We start from the raw sequence: 9290 nt of genomic DNA on the forward strand, positions 1-9290 counted from the left end.
GTAGTCATATTAAGTTCTTTTCAAAAAGTCGTTAACACTATACAAAGAAAGGTCGCAGGACCCACGGACGAGCGTCAACCCAATCCGGGCCCGCCTATGAAAATCATAGTCATTATACGTCATGAAATCATTTGCGAAGGTATCAAAGCGATCCGAGCTTTTTCTTGAAAGTTACGGTCGTTCGTAGTTACAGAACTCCTTTAAGAACTAAACTCTTTTGAAAACAAACTTTTATGCAACTTTTGAATTTAGACATATCAAAACATAAGAACCATAATTCGACTACATTACAAATACGAATATCAAGAAGCACATAAGAATCATAATCATGTTCGGAACTTCAGAATGGAGTAACCCCAAGGCACAAATCGTGTCATACCTTAATCCCGTCTAAGACATGCCAAAAGGAAGAAAGGTAAGCTTTACATACCTCGTCTATTCTCGAAGCTAATCCAATCTTACGTCGCGAACTTCCCAAGCTCTACAATATGCCATTAAGAATCAATTATTAGCTAAGAGCATTTAGGAACCCGATTCCAAACGAATACCAAATTCGTGGAAAATCAAAGCATTTCCCCGTAAATACACCAACCCCGAGATTTCAACTCGGCCAATTTCAACAACAACAACACCAACAACCAAACTACAACATCAACAATCAATTCAAAATGCATTTCTAACATTAGTAGCTCTTTTTACATAACTTCACAACATTCATAATATTCCGACATACTTACTTCCATCACTTACATTCAAACCAATATCAACGTTTAGACGTTCGATTACTAATCCAAAACCATACAGACAATATTCAAGAACGCTTTAAACAATTCACACAATTTTCCAAACAACCAAAACCATATCCCAACTCACCCGAAATTGTCTCCAAACCCGAGAACAACACCAAACACATCCTTCTCTTCCAAATTCATAAACCATACTAACAATCTACACATTAGCAACATTAATTTCATAAATACAAAAGACCACATTAGAATCATATTAGCTTCCAAATCAGCCCACATGATTTCAACTTTACTTTGAACCATCAAACCTTCATTTTTCATCACATAATCTATAACAACAACAACCCAAACATACTAAATAATGTTAAGTCTTCACTTCTACACTACACTACACATACACGGCCACAACACAACAATCACAACTTCAACTTGAATCATTCAATACCTTCATTCTCATCATAAAACACATAACCACAACAACCAAACTTCTACACAAAACTAGTTCAACATGCCTATACCAAATCAGCCCATTTTCGGCCACACATCACATACATAAATTCCATGACTTCCATTCATTTCTACACACTACAACAACACCCAAACATGCTAATACAATTAATTCATCTTTCCCCACACCATTACACACACGGCCAAGCATCAACATCCATGTTTTCATGATTTCATTCATTTTCACACTCCACAACATGCATAAACCATTCATAACACATAAAAAGAGGATTAAAACTCACCTTTTTCACTTAGTTCTTCAACATGACTTAGGTTGAGATTTGCATGAACAAAGGCTTGGCTTGCCCTAACAATTATCCCATGTTGTTTAGAACCTTCCAAAGAGTAGAAAAGCTTGAAGAAAATATTTTTTTGGATCACTATTCATGGTCTTCATTTTTCTCCTCCTAGCCGCCGTTTCTCCTTCTCTTTTTTTCTTCATTTTTCTTGAAGTTTCTAGAGATAAGAAATGATGAAGATGACTTAAATTAGTCATCTTATTCCTTATATATAATTCATCCACATGGCCCTATGGCCCACACACACACATGGCCACATATGGCCATTTTCATGAAATAAATACTTTCCAAAATTTCACTTCTAGCCCTTAGTTTTCATGAAATGCTCAACTTTCCATAATTCACTTTTAACCCCAAATTCCTTATTCCAAGTTTACCCTTAACACTCCATACCAATAAAAAGATGAATATACAACTTATGCATTTTTAACAAAATCGGAAAAATTTACAACCTTGTCCTTAACTTGTCGCAACCGACTTAGAATATTCCAACGTACAAAGTACGGGGTATAACATCCTTTCCCCCTTTAGAACATTCGTCCTCGAATGTTCAACTAGTCGTATGGGGTCTTAAGGATCTCGATTTAAACTTTTCTTCATTACCATAGCTTGCAATCTCGTTCACCAAATATTCCCAAACGCTACTCAAACTCACCCCAATACTAGAGTCGTGATGCACTTTCTTTCTCTCCACCGGTCTAATTCACCCCGTTCTACGCGACCTCGCAGGGTTTCTGCCCGCGCCACACACTCTAATTTCCCTTAGTCCACTCTAGCTTCTCATTTGCCTCTTGCGTCTGAATTTGTAAAATTTTCAGAAAACTTCCCAGGGGGTCACCCATCCCAAAATTGCTCTCGCTCCAGCACGCTTAACTTTGAATTTCTGATGAAATACGATGCTGTAATGCTAATATAATCGCGTCTATCTTACCACATGACCTTCAGCACATAATCTGGAGTAATTTAAAGCCTTTACAGATTTCAACACGCCCTCATAACACAATTACTATTTTAGCCCTCCTTACTCTTGTCTTACTCATACTATTACTTCTTTCTCAATATCAGCTGAACTCGTAGCTTAGCCAAATCTTATCATTACTATTGGCACGGCCTTTCAAGTCATATCTTAAACCCATGTCTCATTCTTTTTATTTCTGGAAAAATTTCGGCAGAGTTTCCTTTATATTTCTTACTATCTCAAAACCTGTACACAGGAGATACCAACAATGCCTCATAGGGCCAAAATACATATATACATATCATATCATATCGCAGCCACACAGGGCTCCCAATATCACCAACAATACACAAATGATAAACATACCTCGTATGCCCAACTCAAACGGCACCTGTTACACTTTCTTGTTTACTTTCCCCCTTTAGTCTTCAACTTGTATTTCAATCGCAACTTCAATATCTTTCCCGACATATATCTTTCATACCTTTGCTTACCTGTGTACTTTGTAACTTCCAACATCATCAATCGTTTTCTTCTATTAGTGTCATTCTTCAGCTGCAATCACAAATTATGGTAAGGAGTCCCATCTCCTATGACTTGGCTCTATGGCACGATCTCAGATGTGAAAGAAGAGTAACCACACTAGATGTCCCGTAGCCTCCTGCTTATAAGTGTGGCGCGCTACACACCATAAACAAGACTCTACTGGACACGACTTTGCAGACAACCCCTAGGACGAACTGCTCTGATACCAATTTGTCACACCCTAATTTCCGATAGGGCATGATGGGCACCCGACCCTTACTTAGGGCCGAGCGAACCCGCAGACTCTCATAATACTCATAGCCATACTGGGCCCGCAAAGCATAACATAGGCACATAATGAAAACTTTTTTTTTGTTTTCCGACAAATCAAACATGCTTTTCATCTTTTTCAAATCAAATAAAACCCGTAACCATAACAAATCTGTAAACACATGAAATTCATAACACAATGCATAATGATACATCGGCTTACATAGCCGCTTACAAACGGACATCTCGTACACACGACACTGTCTGCAAAGTCTCTAACATGAAACAGACTTTCCTAACATAAATGCTCTGACTCGGCAGCACTCCGGGAGAAAATGGAGCTCGCCAATCCAGCTGGCACATCTTCTACTAACATCCTCTACTCATCTGTCTGTACCTGCGCGGCATGAAACGCAGCCCCCGAAGAAAGGGGGTCAGTACGGAATATGTACTGAGCATGTAAAGCATAGCATACAGAAAACGAGATCATAACCGAAGTAAGGTGTACAGAACGTAAGCATAATAACCAGAACCAAGGTGCTTGCATCTGAAACACAAATCGTACAACAGAGGTACCGAAGACAAATATAATAATCAGAATGCTTACCGTAACAGATCATAACATCATAACTTATCATCTAAGCTGACATTAACCGACTGATCGTAACCCAGACTGTCAAAATCACCTACACACATACCGCGGTCAAGCACCCAGCGGCCAATACCACACATACACATACCGTAACGCATCACAACATCATGACCGGTCATATGAGATGCCATTAACCGATGTGGGATTGGCCTAAACCAATGTGGGATTTGCCTAAACCAGTGTGGGATTTGCCTGAACCAATGTGGGATTTGCCTAAACCAATGTGGGATTTGCCTAAACCAATGTGGAATTTTGCATCATCATTGGGTTTGCCCCAATTGTTTGGGTTTGCCCCACCACCATTGGGTTTGCTCCCACCACTGATCATATTCCAGAATCCATACATACAACATATCGGACTTCGAAATTCGAAATACACATCAACGTGATCATATTCATATCATCTGAAACACAAATCCATACATACATATCATCATACATTTCGTATCACATCATACATTCATAAAATAACACATCATACATATATATATATACCCGGCCGATTTGCCTAAAAAGGGCTCGGCGTCGCCCCACCACCGGACACATCATGACATCATATCAAAATATACATACACGGTTCCCGGCCAAAAAGGGGCTCGGCGAACCGGACACATCATCCTCCGGAAAACACATCATTTACAAACCGAGAAACCATATGCATATAAATCTTTATTACTGACTCAACAGAATGACCAAACAAGCCCTCATTTAAAAGCCAAAACGGCAATCAAATCAAGTTTTCCTCCGAACGTCACTCGGGAACGGATCAAACAGAACTTTAGAAATCATATATCATATGCATAAAAATCCTCATTTCAAACTCGACAGACAAATGAGTAATCATACTCGGGGGTCGGAAAGGTAGTCATATTAAGTTCTTTTCAAAAAGTCGTTAACACTATACAAAGAAAGGTCGCGGGACCCACGGACGAGCGTCAACCCAATCCGGGCCCGCCTATGAAAATCATAGTCATTATACGTCATGAAATCATTTGCGAAGGTATCAAAGCGATCCGAGCTTTTTCTTGAAAGTTACGGTCGTTCGTAGTTACGTAACTCCTTTAAGAACTAAACTCTTTTGAAAACAAACTTTTATGCAACTTTTGAATTTAGACATATCAAAACATAAGAACCATAATTCGACTACATTACAAATACGAATATCAAGAAGCACATAAGAATCATAATCATGTTCGGAACTTCAGAATGGAGTAACCCCAAGGCACAAATCGTGTCATACCTTAATCCCGTCTAAGACATGCCAAAAGGAAGAAAGGTAAGCTTTACATACCTCGTCTATTCTCGAAGCTAATCCAATCTTACGTCGCGAACTTCCCAAGCTCTACAATATGCCATTAAGAATCAATTATTAGCTAAGAGCATTTAGGAACCCGATTCCAAACGAATACCAAATTCTGTGGAAAATTGGGAAGCATTTCCCCTGCAAATACACCAACCCCGAGATTTCAACTCGGCCAATTTCAACAACAACAACACCAACAACCAAACTACAACATCAACAATCAATTCAAAATGCATTTCTAACATTAGTAGCTCTTTTTACATAACTTCACAACATTCATAATATTCCGACATACTTACTTCCATCACTTACATTCAAACCAATATCAACGTTTAGACGTTCGATTACTAATCCAAAACCATACAGACAATATTCAAGAACGCTTTAAACAATTCACACAATTTTCCAAACAACCAAAACCATATCCCAACTCACCCGAAATTGTCTCCAAACCCGAGAACAACACCAAACACATCCTTCTCTTCCAAATTCATAAACCATACTAACAATCTACACATTAGCAACATTACTTTCATAAATACAAAAGACCACATTAGAATCATATTAGCTTCCAAATCAGCCCACATGATTTCAACTTTACTTTGAACCATCAAACCTTCATTTTTCATCACATAATCTATAACAACAACAACCCAAACATACTAAATAACGTTAAGACTTCACTTCTACACTACACTACACATACACGGCCACAACACAACAATCACAACTTCAGCTTGAATCATTCAATACCTTCATTCTCATCATAAAACACATAACCACAACAACCAAACTTCTACACAAAACTAGTTCAACATGCCTATGCCAAATCAACCCATTTTCGGCCACACATCACATACATAAATTCCATTATTTTCATTCATTTCTACACACTACAACAACACCCAAACATGCTAATACAATTAATTCATCATTCCCCACACCATTACACACCCACGGCCAAACATCAACATCCATGTTTTCATGATTTCATTCATTTCCGCACTCCACAACATACATAAACCATTCATAACACATAAAAAGAGGATTAAAACTCACCTTTTTCACTTAGTTCTTCAACATGACTTAGGTTGAGATTTGCATGAACAAAGGCTTGGCTTGCCCTAACAATTATTCCATGTTGTTTAGCACCTTCCAAAGAGTAGAAAAGCTTGAAGAAAATATTTTTTTGGATCACTATTCATGGTCTTCATTTTTCTCCTCCTTGGCCGTTTCTCCTTTTTTTTTTCTTCATTTTTCTTGAAGTTTCTAGGAGATAAGAAATGATGAAGATGACTTAAATTAGTCATCTTATTCCTCATATATAATTCATCCACATGGCCCTATGGCCCACACACACACATGGCCACATATGGCCATTTTCATGAAATAAATACTTTCCAAAATTTCACTTCTAGCCCTTAGTTTTCATGAAATGCTCAACTTTTCATAATTCACTTTTAACCCCAAATTCCTTATTCCAAGTTTACCCTTAACACTCCATACCAATAAAAAGATGAATATACAACTTATGCATTTTTAACAAAATCGAAAAAATTTACAACCTTGTCCTTAACTTGTCGCAACCGACTTAGAATATTCCAACGTACAAAGTACGGGGTATAACAAATTCAGCCCATGAATTCTTGGACATATACCCGAGATTTGTACAGTAATTTACGAGGCAGTCTATCCAGTTCTGTCGACTCCAACCCTGAACCTCTTTGGCCATGTTAAGGTGTTTGATGATCCACCATTGCAACAACATATTGCACCCTTGGAAGTATCGGAAGTGATTTCAGCATTTGTCAAGAGCTCGAAAGATGTCAGCCAATATGATGGGTGCCAGGTCAAAATACCTCGTCTCTAAATCTTTAGTTTTCCTGTGGAAGATTGTATGGGCAAGGTATATCATCTTGGTGTCTATGGCTAACGACTCATCCTGTTGAAAAATCATAATGCCTAACAAGGCTATGGCAAAGGCTAAAGGTCTAGTGGCTTCCCACTCCTCTCGGCTCCTAAATTCTCTTTGATATAGGGTGTATCCTGTGATGTCTCCAAACCTGCGGTATAGATCTCCGAAGGCTACAGTGGGCCCTCATGCCCAGGACGCTTTGGTCAGAGAAAGAAATCCCATGATCTGGCTGACGGTGGGCTTGTGTGGAAATAACAGATTGTGGTCCGGCTTGTGTCGCCTCCTCAGACAGGTTCCATTGTTGTCTATGGCGTCCCTAATCTCTTCTAGGGTAGGAGTTATTTTGATATCACCGAAACGGAAAAGCATTTCTTTATTATCCCAAAAATCCTGCCAATTCTTCTATCAGCTCCGGGTAACCTTTCATTGTTATAATGGAGGGCAAGTGGCCTAAAGTGCAGTTGATCATTCCCTGGTGAGCATCCCCCAACCATTCATACTAGGCCCTCAACAATTCTGGAGCCTCAGTGATGATGTCAAAATGGATTCTTCGCTCCATCTACAAAACAAAACACGGTTAAGATTCCCCCGTCCCCATATGATCAATGGTTCATCACATAGGCACAAACATGTTTCCACATAACACATAAATGAGATGTGGTGTTCTTCGGGTCATAGACCGTCCGAACATGGGGTAGTCACCCTTAATGAGCCTTAGGTAGGTCTGAGATACCCAAGGCCCATCTAGGTATAAATTCTCTAGTTTAGTAGGAATTTGGCTTAGCTCTATCCTAGTTTTTCTAGAACAGTTTTTCACGAATGAACGGGAACCCGAGCGGACAACCGTGGTTGAACCATTAGAGCTGTTGGATGACAGCGTACCAACCCCACCTCATAACGGTTCTAAGAGAAAATTTTGGTTTTATAGTGAAGGAACGACCGCGTGCTCCGTGAGGTCGCCTTTGGAACAAAGTGTAAAATAAATGCCAAAAGTGGTGGAGTTTATGATATGCATGCAATGACTGTTAATAATTGCAGGAAAGTAAACATATAAGCAGTTTATAAAAAATATACTCATATTATACTAGAATCCTTATGGTTAGAACCTTTAAGTCCCCAGCAGAGTCGCCATCTATAACGGTTCGCTTTTTACGCGGGTTTAGGGCATAAAAGGCTACTACGAACTCGTTGGTGCTCTTTCGAATTTTGTTTTGAAAAGAGTCGCCACCTAATTTTTAGGAAATTAGGAAAACCAGTTTTGAAGGGTTTATTCAAATACAGTGAAAAAACTTTCGTAATCCAGAGTTCTAGGTAAGGGTTCTGGTGATCCCCTGGGGAAGGTGTTAGGCACGCCAGTATTAAGGATTCGTACTATACGGTTGACCTTCGGGTTCCAGAGTATGAGTATCAGCTTAAACTACTTATATTAGTGTTTATTTTCCCGCAAAGATAAACTGTCATTTTGTGGCATAACAGAGTTTGAATAAGTCCCCTTTATAAATAAGGTAAAGTAAGTGGTTTTGGTCCATGTTACTCATACTCTGTCGAGGTTTATTCTGTCTTAATACGTTCAGCCTTTATTTGAAATTCTTATATTACAAGGTTTTATTATAGTTAATTTTTTAGAAAAGAGGTGATATATCTGGTCTGAAAATATCACTTTTGTGGCCATTTAGGCCAAAAAAAATTGTAAAGGGTTGGGGTTTTTTGTTATTTTGAAGACTTTAGTCTAAAAGTGCTTATGGCATATGATACGCTCAAATTACACCTATTAATGGTATAACGCGGACGTTGTCAAATATAGTAACCCAACAAGGTTGGGGTCGAATTCCACAGGGAATATGGTGTGAAAAGGCTACTAAAGTCGTAGAATGCTATGTTTAGGTCTAATGTCTTAATCCGATGATTTTGGTAAAAGTTGGGTTTTTAGTAACTAATTGCTAACTATTGCTTTGGTTGTGAATTTATGGTAAAAGAAACTAAGGTTGTGTCCCCTTTAGATAGAGTGTATGATCATAGGTATTGATCTTGATATACTTCTAATGGATCGTTATATGAATACACTTAATCCCTATATGAATCTCTACTATTTCCCAATAAATAAAGATTATTTAT

The sequence above is a fragment of the Lycium ferocissimum genome, chromosome 5, assembly GCF_029784015.1.
Source record: "Lycium ferocissimum isolate CSIRO_LF1 chromosome 5, AGI_CSIRO_Lferr_CH_V1, whole genome shotgun sequence".
NCBI classification, from domain to species: domain Eukaryota; kingdom Viridiplantae; phylum Streptophyta; class Magnoliopsida; order Solanales; family Solanaceae; genus Lycium; species Lycium ferocissimum.